The sequence below is a fragment of the Drosophila subpulchrella genome, unplaced genomic scaffold (assembly GCF_014743375.2).
Source record: "Drosophila subpulchrella strain 33 F10 #4 breed RU33 unplaced genomic scaffold, RU_Dsub_v1.1 Primary Assembly Seq418, whole genome shotgun sequence".
In the NCBI taxonomy this organism is placed as follows: Eukaryota; Metazoa; Arthropoda; class Insecta; order Diptera; family Drosophilidae; genus Drosophila; species Drosophila subpulchrella.
In genome coordinates, this window is record NW_023665634.1 from 969,100 (window position 1) to 989,622 (window position 20,523).

Sequence of the window (20,523 nt, forward strand, 5' to 3'; positions counted from 1 at the left end):
TCTAAACTCTTTTAACAACCGTTTAAACAATTTGGTAAATAGAAAAGTGAAACTAATTAGAATAAAAATTAAATAAATTAAAAAAACAGAAAAATAAATAAACAAAGGGTACACTTGCCGTGGCGTGGGCTCGAACCAGGTACTTTTGTACGATTGTTTATTGACCGGACGTCTTTACCAACTAGACCACCATCAAAAGGAATAAAAAAAATTCACTTTCCCTTAAAATATGGGTATTTCTTAACTAAATTTAAGTAAGAATTTACCATTACTTCAAGAAAAAAAAATGAAGAAAAATTCGCCATTAGTTAAAGAAAAAATTTCGATTCTCCCTCTTCTTCTTTACAAAAAAAAAAGAATATGGCGAAATTCCGAAAATATTAGAAACTTTCTCTATAATCAAGAAAATATTTCTTAATTCAAGAAAATATTTCTTAATTCAATGGCGTTTTAAAATCACGGGCGATTTTCTAATATTTATGGTGATTTTTTTTTTTTGAGTGTGTATCCAGCCCTGGTCATTTTTCGGTAATTTTTTCGAAAAAAGGAAATTGCTTTAATTTCTGTGACACCTACGGTTTTGATGGGTTGGTTTCCAAACAAACCGTCCCCAAATCCGTCGCCGGTTTCTGTGACACCCCATGTCCATTTATATGCTGATGATGTTCAGATGTATGTTAGTCGGCCTTTAAATAGAATTAGTGAGTGTTTAGATATTAGTAGAAAATGAATGGGCAAAAAACCATCCATTAAAATCAAAGTGCTTGATCATTTTTAAAAATAAATTATGCAATAATGAACTATTCCCTCTGATGATTAACAAAACACAAATTGAGTACGTGGATACCGCCAACAATCTGGGTATCACATTTAATAGAACCTTGAACTGGAATGACCACGTAAACAAAGATCTAGGCAAAACATATGGTCTAATAAGATCCTTGTCACTAGTTAAATGTTCCTTACCTATTAATGTGAAGACGCATTGCGATGTCTTGTCTAATACCATCACTTTTCTATGGTCTAGAGATCTATGCAAATTGTGATGTATTAAGCCAACATAAGCTGAAAATAGCATATAATAGTATTGCGCGTTTTATATTTAATTTGAATAGATCTGACCATGTAATCAAATTTGCTTACAAAATATTTGGTCAAAGCTTGGCAGATTATATGAAAAGTAGAACAAAAATTTTTTTACACAAACCTATATACAATTACAATTCTTCAGATCTACAAGAACAAAGAATATTATTTGCATCCGACACAGGTTTCTGCTCTCAAATAGACAATTTTTTATAAATGCGATTATAACGTGGTATGTGGTGGTACGTATTTAAGACAAAACTTCTCTCACACCTAAAAAGCAGTTCTAGTCTGCTATATGGTATATTATCCTATATTAACGTTGCGACTTAACCTCAAAGCCTTTTCCTCAGTTTTTTATACCCTTGCAGAGGGTATATATTGATTTCAGTCAGAAGCTTGCAACGCAGTGAAGGAGACGTTTCCGACCCCATAAAGTATATATATTCTTGATCAGCATGACTAGACGAGTCGATCTAGCCATGTCCGCCTGTCCGTCTGTCCGTCCGTTTCTACGCAAACTAGTCTCTCAGTTTTAAAGCTATCGAAAACTTTCCCAAAAGTCTTATAACTTTTGCAGTTAAAATATAAATGGGAACCAGCCGGATCGGACAACTATATTTTATAGCTCCCATAGGAATAATCGGAAAAAAAAAATTTTAAAAACAAGAAAGAACGTATAGTCGAGTACCTCGACTATCAGATACCCGTTACTCAACTAAAGGGACCAAAGGAAAATGGAGATATGCAAGCAGCAAAGCGAGATTGAAATGCGCCACCTACCGGCGTTAGACAGATTTACGCGATGTGGGCGTAAGAGTGGGCGTGGCAAAGTTATTTTTTTGGATCAATCGATAGGTATTGACAACTCCAATACATTTCAGTTAAAGTTTTGTATCTAGCATGAAAATTGTGGGCGCCACAGGCTTCGGCGGCTTGTGGACGTTAGAGTGGGCGTGGCATATTCGCGTACCAAACTTGCGCTGCGCTCAAGCCTACGGAATCTAAATCTGAAATCCCATTTTTCTATCTTTGATATTTTCCGAGATATCCGCGTTCATACTTACGATTTTTTTAAGTTTGTGGGCGGTTTGTGGGCGTTAAAGTGGGCGTGGCAAACTTTTTTTGGGTCAATCTATAGGTATTTATGAGAACAATACATTTCAGTTAAATTTTTTATTCTAGTATCAAAACTGTAGGAGCCAGAGTTTTGGGCGGTTTGTGGGCGTTAGAGTGGGAGTGGCACTCTGCTGAAACAAACTTGCGCTGCGCAGGAATTTTAGGAATCTGCATGCCTAATCCCAGTATTGTAGCTCTTATAGTTTCCGAGATCTCAGCGTTCATACGGACAAACGGACATGGCTAGATCGACTCGGCTAGTCATCCTGATCAAGAATATATATTCTTTATGGGGTCGGAAACGCTTTCTTCTGCCTGTGACACACTTTCCGACGAATCTAGTATACCCTTTTACTCTACGAGGAACGGGTATAATAATATCCCTGGTGTTTTTTAACACATAACCTCCTAAGCTTGGAAATAGCATTTTTTAATTAGTTTTGAGTTTCGAATTAAATTTTATCGAAATCGGACGACTATATCATATAGCTGCCATAGGAACCATCGGAAAATTGGTGGGAAAATAATATGAAACAAATTATAGCTTCGGTGTTTTCTGACATATTATCTTATACTATTGGGAATATCAGTTTTTGTATTTTTAAATTTAATAATTTTAACAGCATGGGTATACAAACTTCGGCTTCGGCTTAAGTTCCTTTAATTTAAATTTAATTTTTTTTGTCATTCTAAATTTTCAATAATTAATATAACAAAGCATGCCATTAGATTCATGATCCAATTTTGACCAAACTCAAATTTGTTTATCAGTTGTGTCTAGTTATAAGTTTTAGAACTTGTTGCGTTAGGAAGCCTAAAACAATAAATAATAATAATAATATTAATACTTCAAATTTCTTTTTGGCTTTTCCCTACCCCTATCTTCTTGTTGCGGATTGGTTTTGGATTACAGATTTGAACTTTGTCTAATATATTTTTAAAGTCCTTGTAAGACCTTGCGTAGCTAGTGTTAATATCTTTGTTGGTGATAAAATTTTTTTTGGCAGGCAGCTCGTGTGCAAAGACTTTAATAAATTTCCTTGTTGTTTGGAATGGTATCCTATGTTCAGGCGGAAGCTCAGCCTCCATGTGGTACACGATTGGGATTGGTGTGCATTTAATGAGGCCTAGCACTTTTCTGAGGTTTAGGTTTGTATGAGTTTTGATTTTATAAATGGCTGTTTTTGATAATTTGCATAGTTTACTTCTGACAAACGCTTTGTGAAGACGAATAGCTTTACTGGGTGTTGGGGCGGTGCGGCTTGATCGATGGAAATAGTTGAAGCCCCAAGACTGAATGGTACCCAAAAAACACGGGAGTACTTTTGGGGTTTTTTCGCGACGAGCGTAGGTGTTTATTAGTACACTTTGAAACATGAACTGCCTAAGCCTAACTTAACTTAAGCGCTCCAGAGCAGAGCGGAGACTTAGGGGAGAGATGGAGAGGGAGAGCGGACGGCAGTGCGAGCGCGTGAGATGTAGACATCTGGATAAAACTGCCGCTCGACACTGCCTCCTGAAATTAAACGCCCTTTTGACGTGAACATTCTCCCCCCCCTTGCGAGGACACCCGTAGCAAGAACCTCAGGATAGTAGGCTCAGGAATACGTTGGAAGTGTAGATCGGTCGTCGGTATGTAGGAGCGTGTGGTGGTCCTTTCCACACTTGTGGCAGTGATGACCACTACGGCAGGAGTCCTTGGTATGATTGTGAGCCAAGCAATTGGAGCAGTACTTCTGGATATGTACTTCCTGGAGCCGATTCTGGGGGCTTAGCCGTAGAAAGTGGTGGCACTTCCGTAGAGGATGGATCTTTTGGCAGACTCGGCATTGGTAGGATTTAATACCTCGAGTACGTCTGCCATCCAAGGATGGGTATGGAACCCAATACTCGGATGGAGTATTCTTAGGAGGGACTTTTTGTACGGAAACTTGCGCTGAATAGGACGAAATGATGTGTGGAACTGAGGCGGTTACTGGCCTTGGAGGGTCGGATGGAATCGTCGGAGTAGTAGGGCCGCTGTTTCGATGCAGCAATGTGTGATGCCGATCTTGGCAAGTGAGACAGTTGTGAGCGCTTGTGCAATCCCGGAATTGATGGCTACTTGCAAAGCAATTGGAGCACAACTGCTTCCTTTGAATATAGGCTAGGCGATCGTCTACCGTCATCTGTAGGAAGCGTGGACATATACGCACGGGGTGGTTCTTCTTGGAACACAGATCGCAGCCCTTGGGTATCGGAACTAACCTTGTGTTGAAGGAATTTATTTTTGGAAATTCTGCCACTCGATTTGTGTCTTTGGACTGGACGTGGTGGAAATTGGCAGATCGGAAGCTATCGACGGCCTCAAGAGTTCGATGGCGCTCTGTCAAATATGAATCAAGCTCAAGCCACGTAGGAATTTCGGCTTTATTTTGGATGGATTGCTCCCATAATGAGAGAGTGAGCTTTGGTAGTTTTGTCGAGCACATATAAACCAGGATAGGGTCCCAATTCTCAATATTAACACCGGAAAATTTTAAGGAAGTTAAGCAACCTTGAAAAGTGCGTTGAAGTTCCTTTAAGGCTGCTCCCGACTCCTGTGCTATGGATTGCACATTGAAAAGTGTTTTCAGGTGACTGTTAACCTGCAATCGCTTATTTTCGAAACGCTCAGTTAGGTTATTCCAGGCTGAGCGAAAGCCATCATTGGTGAGTGGGGATCTTGAAACTATGGAATGAGCTTCGCCATTTGTTTTTGAATTTAAGTGGAATAATTTTTCAACGGGCGTTAGACTCGGATTGTCTATGTATATTGCCGTGAAAAGGTCCCGGAAAGTCGGCCAGCGAAGATAGTCGCCAGAGAAAACCTCTGTGTCGATAGGAGGGAGCCGACAGCCATAAGACGTGGAATTTCGGGACGGAGTTACTGGAGCTTGAGGTATTTGGGAGGAGCCTTTTTGGATTTGTTCCATCAACTGCGCGGCAAATATTTCGTAAGTGGAGTACGTTTGGTAATACGTGGACTTTAGTATGGATTTTGTGTCTGCGGCGCTCTCGCCGGCAGATATAATGCTGTCGGAGCATATGTCGTATGCTGCCTTTACCGTTTGCCACAAGGAATTGAGGTGATCGCGACGGATGTTACAGGCGGATAACGTTGGTGTAGGAGCACCTGGAGCGTTCACAGTGGCCTCAAAGTGGATCAGACAGTCAGCTGTGGCCATAAATCGGGTTAAAGCGGATTTTACTGATGTTGCCATGACGTTAAATAATTTAGAATTTTAATTCAGATGTAAGGAAACGGATTGGAATCAAATTGGAATTTAGGAACCAATTTAGATTGTAAATATATATATATGTCGGATAGGCAATAAATATTTATTATATCGGATGGTCGGACTTATGTAAGGAATTACGGACTTTAATATTGTTTGTTTGAAAGGAACACTTTTTGTGAGCTATTGACCCACTGTGCTCTGGCGATATACGTATGTATGCACACTGTACATATGTACATATGTGGGGTGCGAGTAGCGGAATAACGTTGCGGGAATTGGAAAGACTTCGCTTATGTTTGTATGTCGGTGCGTTTGTTTGTCACCTGCACAACTAAATTGCAAACGATTTGCTGGAGTAAATTTGTGGATATTGTCACTTTGTTTTTAATTTTAGAAATAGTTTAGCCGTATTTGTAGGTCGAGAAAAGTAGTTGGAGTGGACTGTATTAGAAAAAAGTAGTTCGAGTGGACTGTATTAGATTGTTTTTGTAAATATACACATGCAGCTGGAACACAGTATAAAATAAAGAGTGCAAATCTTAAGGACAATCTTTATGATCGGGAATTTTTTACTGTGGCTGAGTTATATTTTACACACAATTAAAATTGAAAATATATTTGAGAAATATTTTTGTTGAATAGTAGCACTGAAATATCTTCTGGAATTGTTTCAAGTGTACAATTGTGGGCAAAGGAAACTGGAATAATGTCGGGCACAAGTATCGGAATCGAAATACATATATTAAATGCCGTTGCGTCGGATTAATCACTTTTGGATTTAGACAATATATCATACAGAAAGTTAGTCGAAATAGGGTTCGAAAAACTGGCGTATGACCGGCAATTATAGTAAGTGGAACTTATCTGGAGCGGTTCAAGCCTGCTGGGACAAAATCAAAGAAAACTCCAGGAGAGGAAAATCCAAAGATTTTGAAATCCGGCTTCGACTGGACCAAAATGTTGGGGCGGTGCGGCTTGATCGATGGAAATAGTTGAAGCCCCAAGACTGAATGGTACCCAAAAAACACGGGAGTACTTTTGGGGTTTTTTCGCGACGAGCGTAGGTGTTTATTAGTACACTTTGAAACATGAACTGCCTAAGCCTAACTTAACTTAAGCGCTCCAGAGCAGAGCGGAGACTTAGGGGAGAGATGGAGAGGGAGAGCGGACGGCAGTGCGAGCGCGCGAGATGTAGACATCTGGATAAAACTGCCGCTCGACACTGCCTCCTGAAATTAAACGCCCTTTTGACGTGAACACTGGGTTTTATCCCAAAGGTGCAACCACTAAGCAGCTTTAAGAAGGAGCATCTTTTGTTTGCCGAAGAGATCGCCAGTTCAATATGTGAACAAGGTGAGTTGTTGGCAGCTATGATTCTGCCAAGATATTTGATTTGGTCTACGTCTTTAATGACTATATTATTGTGTATGAAGGGGATGTCTGCGCAAGTTTAAGTGTATTTCACTGGACTTGGGTGGATTGAAAGACAGGTTTAGGTCCCTACATTCAATTTCAAACTCCGAGATTTTCTTAAAGAGTATTTCTTTTGCTCCCATAAAAAATTTTTCGAAGCAAAAAAGTCAGCTCACAGTTTTTGTGTTTTAAGGCGTGCAGGTTTGCTGTATATAGGTTGAACAAGGTTGGGCTGAGGCAGCTGCCTTGGAAGACCCCTCCGTTCATCTCCAGACGACAAATCCCTTTGACTAAGACTCGCCTTGAAGAAAATCAATAACACATGCAACTTGGTGAAAGTTGAAACCGAGATTTTGAAGTTTGCTTTCTAGTAATCCTATATCAATACAGTCGAAAGCCTTTTGGAGGTCAATGCAGGCTGCCACCAACTGGATTCCTTCAGCCTTTAGGGCTTGAGCTTTGTTTATTAGATCATTTATATAGATTGATATGGACCTTAATTTTCGGAAAGCATAAGATCAGCTGGGTAGAAGATTGTGTTTTTGAGATCAAATTTGAGTTTAATGAGCCCTTCTAATACTTTGAATAGAACGCTTAGTAAGCGGGTTGGTCTGTAGTTGGCTAGATTGGTTAAGTCTGTATTTCTTTTGGGAACTGGAACTACCTTTATTTCTCCCCAGCTTTCTGGAATTTGGCCGGGCAGCCATGTAGAGTTAATGAGTCTGAATATTTCCGTTTTTGTGTTATCCAGACCTCTGGCTGAGTCTGGTTTTCTAGAAGCTAAAAAATATACAAAATCTGCGGCTTCGAAGGAGTTTCTAATTTGGAGCAACGGTACATCCGGTTCCCTGGTTGGACGCATTGTCACTGCTCTGGTGGACGGAGTGTTTTGGATGTTTTGTAGAAATTGTTCGTTCTCTTCTTCGGACCATGAGTTACCTGTTCTTTTGATTTTAAAAGATTTTTATGTTCTTTCAACAACATGGACTTTCTGAAACTTTCTCAACAAAGGCCTTTAAGTTGGGTGTAGCTTTGGAATATTTTTTCAGCAGCAAGTGTTTTGTGAGTGTCTTCGAACTTTTTGGTAAGGTAAAATTTCTCCCTGGCAGCGTTTCGGAGCCGAAATAATTTGTTCACTTCTGGGCTTGTAGTTGTTTCTTTCTGCAATTTTTACTGTACTGACAATAAATTCTAGTGATTGGTTGATGGTGTCTAAGCTAGTAAAATTAGCCTTTTCGAAGGCAGTGGTCAATTTGTTTTGGAGAATTTTGTGTGAGATTGTGTTCGTACTTATATTGTTAATAACAATTTCAATCGGGAAATGGTTGCTGTTAGGTCCCTCGTGTTACAGAATTTAAGATAAATAACTGAGAATTGTGCAGGGCTAAGTGAGAAGGTTAGGGAACCGTCGTTGAGACATACAAACCCTGTGTCTAGAGCTGTTCGTGCTACTGCATGTCCTTTTTGGTCGTTATTGATTTCGAGTTAAAGTCCCCCCAATTACGCTTGGGTTAGCTAGAGATGATGCGTAGCTGAATAGATTTCAAATGTACTGTTTTAAGTTTTGAACTGTGGTGGACACTATACACTAAAACTGAACTCCTATATTTTCTATGAGATCTACTGATTTTAGTATTCTGAACTCTATATTGCATGTGATATAAACTCCAACACCTCCATATTCGTCCTCCCTAGGCTTTTCAAAGAAATGATAATCTGGGATACTACAGTCGCTATTATCTTTGACCCATATTTCTGAAAGGACCGATATGTCGATATCGCTGTTTACCATGTTTTAAATGTTTATCTGTAAGATTTTCATTGTGATAGTATCGGTTGAGAGAGAGGTTCAATGGTTCTCTAAATCTGCTGTGCATCTAGATCTGCGTTTCTTTGGTTACTGTAATCCCTAATCTCAACTAGAAAATTAAGTATTAAGTTTGTTGCTGAGTTGTTATTGTTGTCTGTAATAAATTCAGTTATTTTCTTCCCTAAAACATTTAAACTGTTCAAGGCTAAGATGGCATGAGCTTCTGAAGGACTATTTGGATTTGGGGCTCTCTTTGCTATCTTGGCATAGAAGTTAATGGAGTGGATTGATTTAGCTGATTCAACCGAGTTGTTTAGAGTGCTGTTAGCGTGCTGACTTGCCCAAGACGGGGAAGGGAAGGAATGTTGGTCAATCATTGGCGCATCCCTGGTAAACAGGATAGGATACTTCTTACGTACCTCTTGAATGGTTAGATTTTCTAAGGACTTTGTTTTTTGTATGGCGTATGCTTTTTTTCTGCAGGACATACCTGAGAGGTAGCCAAGTGGCCTGGTTTACAATTAGCGCATTCCACCTTGGTACATACCACTTCCTCGTTGAGCTCTAGCCCGCATTTGAAACACCTTTTTTTCCCTTACAGTGTTTTGGAGTGTGACCAAATCCGAAGTATCTGTAACATTGCGTAAAGTACACATACGGATCAACATCGACCTTGGTTTGGAGTTGATGCCCTTTGAAGTCTATGATAACTCTACCTGTCGCAAAAAGTTCTGTTTTGTTATTTTTGTTTTTCTTCATGATTCTATTAATGTCAATAATGGGGATGTCTGATTTTAAATTCTCTAAGATTTATTTTTTTGATACCAGCCTTGCTAGTGAAGTGTTTAAAGATTTTCGGGATGTAGCTTTCTGTTAGATCTTTGTTGTTAGCCTACTCATTCGCCCTATCCGCCGAGCTACACGTGACCTTCCATCTCCCATAGCCATTTCTAACGACTACCTCTATTTTTTTTGTTTATGCAGACAATAAATGGACCTTTGTCGTCGCAGTCATATTTATTTTGTATATCACTTACAGTTTGTTTGTTAGATTTCACCTGAATATTTTCCTTGGCTGGCAGCTTGACCGTTGCCTTTTTCCTTGTCAGTTGCTTGGGCTTGTACCTTCCTTCTAGTAGACATTACAGACCACTCATTGAGTGGAAACAATTTGGTGCGTCGCTGTTTCCACGAATTATAAATATTTCCTGGAATCGGCAAGAAAAAACAAAGAAAATGGCGGTAAAACTAGCCTACGATGGCTCCAGAAATCCCAACGTTCCAGGCATTCGCACGTTGCTTCCAAGTAAAATGTGTTCTTCTTAGAATCCCCGACTTTCCAGGAATTGGTCAAAAAAATTGGGGGCGAACTAACTCCTAACGGTTTGATATGTCCCAACGTTCTAGGAATTGGCACGATGAATTGGAGAGAAGCGACTGCTTCTTGGAAATCCCGACGTTCCCGGAATTCACACAAAAATGTTGGAGGCAAACTAGCTCCGAATGGCTCAAGAAGTCCCAAGGCTCCAGGAATTGATACGGCGCTTCTAGGAAAAAAAACAGTTTCTTGGAATTCCCAATGTTCTAAGTGTGGCTAAGTATGGAGATATGCTTATTTAGATATGCCCATAGGCCTGCATTAAAAACACTGTCAAGCAGTGTAATTTATATTACAGGACTCTGAAGCTTGTCGTTGGATTACTCCTAGTTCTCGTAGTTAGTTAATTAGTCAATTGTACATACCAAAAACAATTCTTGAACAACGTAAGCTATCAGTGGCGAATTAATTTTAATTAATGACAGACAAAAATGAATCGCCAGAAGTCACACGGAGCCAAATCAGGCGAATACGGTGGTTGCGGAACGAGTGAAGTGTGGGACGGTGCACTATCGTGATAAAAAAACCAAGAGTTTTTGACCAAGAGTTGTTTTTTTAGACGAATTCACACAAATAATATTCCTTATTAACAGTTTGGTCGGGTGAAAGAAATTAATAGTGCACGCCACCACGAAAATCGAAAAAGTCATGACCTTTTTTTTTGAACGACTTTGAGGTGACAGAAACTGTCTCGCCTCGCCTTTAGTACAATATCCGCTAGATAGGTCGGTTGTTTCAGGGTCGTAAGCATAAATTGAAGTCTAATCTTCCGTAATCATGCACTTGAACTTGTCTCGAAAGTCAGAAAGCATTGTTTCACACATATCAACGCGCCAACTTTTTTGGAAGAAATATAGCGCTTTTGATTGAAAAATCGATAAATCCACTCTTGGCTAACAGTCCTGCCAACTCAAGAAAAAAAGAACTATCATGAAACTTTAGGGCCGTGAAGTTTAAGTTGAAAATTTTTACTTTTTGCCCCCAGTAGTACATATATTATAATTATATATATATTACAATGATAATAGGGTCCTCTATTCAGAAAAAATAACGCTGACTTTAAATAGTAATAGTAAGAGTAATATTCGCGACCGCTGAAGAAAGCGGACGTGTCTTGTGCGAGCTCCGCGAAAAGTGCAAGAAAGTTGATAAATTAAATGCAAACAAAACACAAAAAACTAAACTGGTTAATTTCGAATAAGCGAAAAGACGCTAAAACCCAAAGAAATTTAGGTTTCAACACACAAAATCGGTGTAATCTTATAATATTAAATAAGTGCCACGCTAATAAAAGCTCAATGAGCTACGAACAGAATAAAGAGCGACTCAGCTCCGCGAGCCGAAGAGACGGTTACTTTTCGTATGTCTCAACGCGTGACAGCGAAGTGCAAAAAACGACCCTACTGTCGGTCGATAGCCAAAGAGCACGATCTGGCTCACCATGCTTACTTACGGCTACCCCTACTCCGACGGCGTGGAGTCAACAATGCAAAACCCCCCCACCATCAGTTTCGACCCCTGTCGTACCAACAACATGCAACGGTAAAACTTCTGCATCCGCTCTAAATTTGTCAGCAACAACTACAGCTACGGCAAAAAAACCAACAACAACCACAGCTACGACTATTATTTCGGAATCGACTGCAACCGCAGCTCTAAATACAAGGGCAACAAAAACCACGACAACAAATCAAAACCAAAACAAAATTCAGCAAGCGGGTCCGGCCATACAGACCGGACTAGATCGGTACATCCATATCAAGCGTAAGCTTAGCCCGCAGAACACCGCGGTAGGTAACAAGGCAAAAATAAACCGTGTCCAAATAGAAGATAAATTACCCGGGAGATCCAACAGCAATAGATTTGCGCTTCTAGCGGAAAATGAACCAGAACGGGCTCAGGAGACCCAACCGAAACCTAAGCCCCCACCAATTTACATTAGGGAGAAAATCTCGAACGCCCTGGTCAACAAAATTGTTGCGCTGACCGGGGACGGAAACTTTCATGTTGTTCCGGTCACAAAAGGGGATATCCATGAAACCAAGCTTCAGACCAAATCTGAAGAACATTTCCGAGCAGTATCCAAATACCTGGAGGAAGCTAGGAAAAGCTACTACACGTACCAACTAAAAACCAGCAAGGGCCTGCAAGTGGTACTAAAAGGAATCGAGCCCGACGTAACCGCCAAGGAAGTTATCGACGCTCTCAAGGAAAAAGGGTTTTCTGCAAAGAACGTCAGTAACATTATAAACAGGAAAAAAGAGCCGCAACCACTCTTCAGGGTCGAGCTGGAGCCAGACAGCAGAGTCTTGAAGAAAAATGAAGTGCACCCCATTTATAACCTGCAATACTTATTGCACCGAAGAATTAACGTGGAAGAGCCACATAAAAGGAACGGCCCAGTGCAATGCACAAATTGTCAGGAGTATGGACACACCAGGGCATACTGTTCGCTTCGAACAGTCTGTGTAGCTTGTGGAGACTTCCACAATTCGGCTAACTGCCCTGCCAACAAAGAAGACCCCAAAAAGAAAAAATGCGTTAATTGCCAAGGTAACCACACGGCAAACTACAGGGGCTGTCCGATCTACAAGGAGATGAAGGACCGCATGCGAAAAGTGATAGCAACGCGCCATCAGAATACCCAAAATGCGTACACTTACTCGCGTACGACGCCGGAAGTATTTTTCGGCACGGCTGCAAGATCATCATTTGGTCAACTAAATACCCAGAAGGGATTCTCGTACGCCGATGCCCTTCGATCGGGGACGGAAAACCCACTCCAGTCTAATCTAGGAAACGCTCAGCAGATCCAAGTACAGTCGCAAAGCACTCTGGAAACTATGATGGTCACCATGCAACAAAGTATGATGGAACTCATGTCATTCATGAAAACGACCATGCAAACACTGGTTCAAAACCAGAACATGGTGATACAGCTACTTGTAGCTAAGCAGTCCAAATAATCAGATGGCAAATCTACGAATAACCATGTGGAACGCCAATGGCGTTTCACGGCACAACCTTGAAGTAACACAGTTCCTGAATGAAAACCATATCGACATTATGCTACTGGTAGAGACGCACCTCACAAACAAATACAACTTCCAAATAAGAGGCTACACTTTCTACCGCACAGACCATCCAGATGGTAAAGCCCACGGCGGAACCGGCATCCTAATCAGGGAACGCATCAAGCACCACTTTCACCAAAGGTTTTCAACTAGTTACTTGCAAGCCACGTCCATCAAAGTGCAGTCAGACAACGGAAACATCACCATAGCCGCTGTCTACTGCCCGCCTCGCTTTACAATTTCTGAAGGACAATTCATGGACTTCTACAACTTGCTTGGAGATCGCTTTATTGCTGCAGGGGACTATAATGCCAAACACACGCACTGGGGATCACGCCTTGTGACTCCCAAAGGAAGGCAATTATACAATGCAATCATAAAACCGAATAACAAATTAGACTATGTTTCCCCTGGCAGCCCCACATACTGGCCAACAGACCCTAGGAAAGTTCCAGACCTAATAGACTTTGCGGTGACAAAAAACATTCCCCGCAATATAATAAGCGCCAAAGCGCTTTCGGACCTGTCGTCAGACCATTCGTCAGTGCTAATAACTCTTCATCAAAGCACAAAAACCACAGACCACCCCCTCAGGCTGACTTCGCACAGAACCAACTGGTTAAAATATAAAAAGTATGTAAGCTCACACATCAAATTAACCCCTCACTTCAACATCGAAGCGGACATCGACTGCTCTACCGATGCTCTTGAAGAAGTATTCGTGGAGGCAGCCACTATCTCAACACCACAAGGCAGGGACGTGCAAACAAACCATTTCAAAACTAATCTGCAAATTGAACGGTTAGTCCTAGAAAAGAGGCGCCTGCGACGTGCCTGGCAAACCAACAGATCGCCGTCATCAAAACAACGTCTCAAGGAAGCCACTCGCACACTAAATCGAGCTCTAAAGCAAGAAACCGAAAATGCACAGCTGCAGTACATTAAAAAACTTTCGCCAATCAGTACAAAACATCCTCTGTGGAGGGCTCACCGAAATCTGAGCTCTCCAATCGAAACAGTCACTCCGATAAGAAACTCATCTGGCATCTGGGTCCGCAGCGACGAAGATAGAGCCGAAACTTTTGCTTTACATCTCAGAAACGTCTTCCAGCCGAACCCTGCCACTGGTTCATTTTTCCTACCACAAATCGAACCTGAATCTATTTCCCTACCACCACTGTTTCAGCCAAAGGAGATCGCGAAAGTCATTGGTGAACTGAAACCGAAAAAGGCCCCTGGCGGTGACCAAATAACCCCAAAAATGTTAATAGAACTTCCAAACTCTGCCATTGAGGTTATTTGTAAGCTCTTCAATGGGATTATAACTCTCGGCTACTATCCGAAAAAATGGAAAAAATCTATCATCATTATGATACCGAAGCCCGGAAAAGACCACACAATTCCGTCATCCTACAGACCAATTAGTTTATTATCGTGTCTGTCTAAGCTGTTCGAAAAATGCCTTCTAACTCGCATAACACCATATCTAGGAGCACACAATGTTATCCCTGCTCATCAATTTGGATTTCGTCAAAACCATGGAACTATCGAACAAGTTAACAGAATAACATCAGAAATACGCACAGCCTTTGAGCATCGGGAATACTGCAGCGCAATATTCCTCGATGTATCTCAAGCCTTCGATCGAGTATGGCTAGATGGCCTCATGCACAAAATCAAAACACACTTGCCTGATTACACTCACAAGCTTCTTGAGTCGTATCTATACAACAGGACCTTCGCAGTAAGGTGCAATACAACAACATCCGACGACTACATTATCAAAGCCGGAGTCCCGCAAGGAAGCGCGCTAGGGCCTACTCTGTTCCTCCTATACACAGCGGATATTCCTACGAACGAGCAGCTAACAACATCTACGTTCGCTGACGACACCGCAATTTTAAGTCGCTCGAGGTGCCCAGGCCGAGCCACAACACAGCTAGCAAACCACCTCCTCGTAGTAGAGAGGTGGCTATCTGATTGGCGGATTAAAATAAATGAACAAAAATGTAAACACATAACGTTTACTCTCAACAGGCAAACATGCCCTCCACTATTATTGAACAATACGCAGATTCCCCAAGTCAACGATGTAACGTATCTCGGCGTCCACCTTGACAGACGACTAACCTGGAGAAGACACATCGAACGCAAGAAAGTACATCTAAAACGAAAGGCCAGCAGATTCCACTGGATTCTTAACGTTCGTTCGCCCCTGCGTCTAGACTACAAGGTTTTGCTCTACAACTCCACTCTCAAGCCCATCTGGACATACGGCTCCCAGCTATGGGGAAACGCCAGCAGAAGCAACATAGACATTATACAGCGCGTTCAATCGAAAATCCTGCGAACTATCACTGGGGCACCATGGTATATTCGCAACCAAAACATCCACAGGGACCTAAGCATTCCTACCGTAAAAGATGAAATAGACAAACAAAAAGCGTCCTACAACGAAAAACTCTCTGTGCACCCCAATCGCCTCGCAAGAGGCTTGACTTGGGTTTCCAGCCGATCCCGTCTACAACGCAACGACCTGCCAAGCCAGCTATAACTTTCGGGCCCCTTTAGCACAACAGCAGTCATATGACTGAGAGATAGATTAAGTAGTCTAGGATTTGATACACTTATTGTTAGTATCCAAAGGGAGAAGATTCAATAAATAAATAGCAAAGCATTAAAAAAAAAAAAAAAAAAAAAAAACTTTAAATAGTATGATGATATGATTTATTCTAATTCGACTGATTAACTTAGATTAACGTGCGCCGTTCTTGGCGAGATTCTGGGAACGAGTGAGTGTGGCGTTGCGTTGCCATTTTCCACTCTCGTTGCAACTGAGTATCGAGTACAACTCAGAGATACCGAGTATTACTTAAAAATCGAGTACAGAATGGGAAAGATATTAGATCTGTAAGTGGAAGTGTGTCTCTTCACTACCGCATCCCAGAGTACGTCCTCCTCACGCAGGATTCGTGCCAAATGCCATCATGTACTCTGCGATGGTGTCTTATACGATCCATCACCTCCTAACCTTTCAACTTCGTATCATCCCTGATTTCCAACTCTGACTACTTTATACGGCCCTAGGTACTTTCCGTTCAATTTCAAAACAGTACCATACTGGGTGCGTTTAATGGAAAGTCTTTTCTACCTTTTTGCATCAAAAGCTTTCTTGTTTTTCGCTTTGATACTCCGCATGTTCTCCGTTGCGTACTTCCTCAGTTTGTCGCGTTGATCATCTTACTCGGAAATAAAGCAATGCTGTATCATTGGCTTGATCTGGAAATCTCCAGTGACACGCATATCTAATCCGGTTAGCAGTTTAAATGGTGAAACTTTGGTACTCCTCGGCTCTGTGTTGCTTATAATCCTTACCCACATGCTTATACCAGCACCCTGGACTTTTAAGGCTTAATTTGGAGAGCATTGGAACATCTATTTTGTGCATGCGTTCTACCTGTCTGTTTCCTCCAGGTAAGCCTGTTGCAATAACCAAATAGTTGATTCTCTTCCTATCGTGCGCTTCGGTGGCTGACAACACATACTGCACTACACAAAGTCAAATGGCTGGCCAAGATGCTGAACTGGGCAAGTTGGCGTTCACCACTTCGCTGGGAAGCTTCTATCGAGGACAGAAGAAGGACTTCCTGGCGCTGATGCAGAGCTACAGGAGGCATCCGAGTACAAAGTGATCGGTCATTTATTGCTAAGTCCTGAAATAATTTTTATAATTGATCCGAAATATATAAAAAATAAATATTTACAGCGATCTTTTGGGTTTTAAATATTTATTTTTTTATAAGATTCAAAAAAGTAAAAACAAAACTGATTAATATTGATATTACAAACATATCAATCTGATATGAAATTTTGATCGATTAAATGTAATAAAATTGCTTATGTACTTTTCATTTATTTATGGAGATCAATATTTTTATTAAGAAATCTTTCATATTAGGAGAACAAATATGGGCATTTCCAGGGGTCGCGAACGTACGTTCGTACGCACTTAGTGCAAATTAAAATAAAGAAAAAAATCTTTTCTGATTTTTTTTTCTATTCGATAGCAAAAGAAATATAAATATAAAAAAAGTTCAAACAAATCATATGTTTTCCTTGCGAAATAATTAATCATAAAAATGCCTTAAAAAGTAGCTAGAAATTAAAAAAGTACATTTTTTCAGTTTTCAAGGAAATTTCTTCAACAAACCAAATGAAATATGAAATAATATATATGAAAATACGCAAAAAATACGATGATTATGAAGATTTTTTTGTTTCGGTGCCCATATATAAAAATATATTTCTATGAACCAAATAACATAATCAAAAGAAAAATTGGTTCACGAAGCGAAAAAAAATTTAATTTCAGTTTAGTATTTATTAATCTTTCATATTGGGGACACAAATACGAATGTTCATTTCTTTGAATTAAAGAACATAAACAAAAGAAAAATTTATTCTCAAAACGAACTCTTACATACTAGGAAAAAAAATATGAAAATACATTTTTTTGAATAAAATGACATAAGAAAAAGAAATTTTTGTTTACGACTAACACGTTTATTTTATAGGCTTCGATATTGGGGAAACTCTACTGCACATATGTATGTATATACATATGGATAATCCTGCGAAATTCGAAGCTCGCGAAACACCAGCCACTCCCAAATATTGGTCTGTTTTGCTCCTCTTCATTGATCCACCAACACTCAACATTTCAAAGGAAATGTAAAACGACATTTATATATATTTAATCATTTTATAGAAAATTTTACTTAAATTACGTTCATTCATACATCTTTTTCCTCTCCTTATTTACAGTTGCGGATTTATCTGTATAGTGATTCCATACATGAATATTTTCGAAACCGGATCGACCGCTGCTATCGACTACTCGCGCATCTTTATCTGTTGGGTGGCTTGATCGCTGAAATAGATAAGCGGAGCGGAGACTTAGGGAAGAGATGGAGAGGGAGAGCGGACGGCAGTGCGAGCGTGCGAGATGTAGACATCTGGATAAAACTGCCACTCGACACTGCCTCCTGAAATTAAACGCCCTTTTGACGTAAACATTATCTTTAGCTTCGGAATATAATATGATTTCTCGATCAAATCCGGAGTTTTCTGGGAAGAGAAGTTCCCTTGCTTGTGACTCGTTTGGATAATTTCGGTTTCCATGAGTGAAGTAACGAAGAACTATCAACTCTTTATTACGTCCAATCATCAAATAGCTGTGCCTCCCGCAAACGATGAAACAAACTATCGGTCACCGTATAACATGACACCCTACTCAACGCATCGACATGTATCATCTTCAAACAAGATCTTAAGTAAAATTTTCTATAAAATGATTAAATATATCTAAATGTCGTTTTATATTTCCTTTAAAATGTTGAGTGTTGGTCGATCAACGAAGAAGAGCAAAACAGACCAATTTTTGGGAGTGGCTGGTGTTTCGCGAGCTTCGGATTTCGCAGGATTATCCATATGTATATACATACATATGTGCAGTAGAGTTTCCCCAATATCGAAGACTATAAAATAAACAAGATAGTCGTTAAAAAAATTTTCTTTTTCTTATGTTATTTTATTCATAAAAATGTATTTTCAAATTTTTTTTTTCCTAGTATGTAAGAGTTCGTTTTGAGACTAAATTTTTCTTTTGTTTATGTTATTTAATTCATAAAAATGTACTTTCGTATTTGTGTGCCCAATATGAAAGATTAATAAATACTAAACTGAAATTAAATTTTTTTTTTTCGCTTCGTGAACAAATTTTTCTTTTGATTATGTTATTTGATTCATAGAAATATATTTTTATATATGGGCACCGAAACAAAAAAATCTTCATATTCATCGTATTTTTTGCGTATTTTCATATATATTTTTTCATATTTTATTTGGTTTGTTTGGTATCACAAGGGGCCCAGTGTGGCCTAAGTGAGGGGACTAATATTTAGTCTCCAACCTCTCCTACCTAACCCAACCTACCTATTTGGTTTGTTGAAGAAATTTCTGAAAACTAAAAAAAAGGTACTTTTTTAATTTTTAGCTACTTTGAACGTCGAGATCTTGTAGATACTTTAGTATGCATGTATCATTGTAGCGAGTACCCACTGTACCGACACTAACATTGTGTTACAGTGTACTTAAACAAATCCAAAAGGCCAGGCCGCTAAACTCGTGCGGCCAGCCGAAATATGAATAATGCATCCAGAAGCATGCCCTAACACCCGTTTCGGAAACGTATTCCGAAACAAATAGTTCTGGGTCGTATCTTTTCCACGCAAAACAGCACGTATGCAAATTTTCCAAGGCAAATGTGCGTGCTGGGGGCAGTCTTTTGGGTGACACATACAATGAATGCATATACAACTTCTCTCACGCTCTCTTTTCCAGTCGTAAATGACAGCATTCCAGCATACGTTCTTTCATTATGAAATGGCATCAAAAAAGTGTTCCGGAAGTGATGAGTCTGTCCATTCTTTTTACACGGGTGCGGGACAAAAAAGAATGCACCCGTTGCATGCTTCTGGAAGCATATACCTGGAATGCACCTGGAAGTAACAAACTAAACACATTCTGGGTGCACTCTTTCTTAATGCACCTGGAGGCAACATACTAAACACCTTCTGGGTGTACTCTTTTTTAATGCACCAGGAAGCAACAATCTAAACACATTCTGGGTGCGCTCTTTTTTAATGCACCTGGAAGCAACATACTAAACTCCTTCTGGGTGTACTCTTTTTTAATGCACCTGTAACATGTACCCAGGAATGCACCTAGAAGCATTCAAAAATCAAATATCTGGAAGTTTTCCCCAGGAATACATAAGACTGGATTTCAATTTCATATTACTTTTTTATTTCAATATTCAAGAACTCAACTAATTTTTGATCGGAGTCACTCTCCTTCTGTACGGGGCTTTGCTGCGTCCTTCTTGTTGATGTACTTTTATCATTTACGCAGTTCAGTCCTTGGTGTGCCCATTCATTTCTTGCGATTCTGAAAAATATAAAGGAAATTTAATATTATATACTTTGAAACATGCGTATATATATTACAAATGTACAATATATTTATTTTGGCACATTAACACTGTTGTTTGTACGATTTACATTCAAATAATTATTATTTTATTAATTTAATTTGTTTTTAGTTTGAATGTTCAATGTACATGTACTCTGTTATGTTCATATTGAACTGTGTTGTGCTCATATTGAACTAAATTATCTACACTTTGCTTACCTGTGAAAATATTGATGTAAAATTGGTGGCAGAAAGCAACCAACTTTTTCAAAACACGAGGCACGAACTTCACTTTTCAGAACTAAAAATGCAACTGACGAGAAATGCAAGAGACAAGAAAAACCGCGCGCT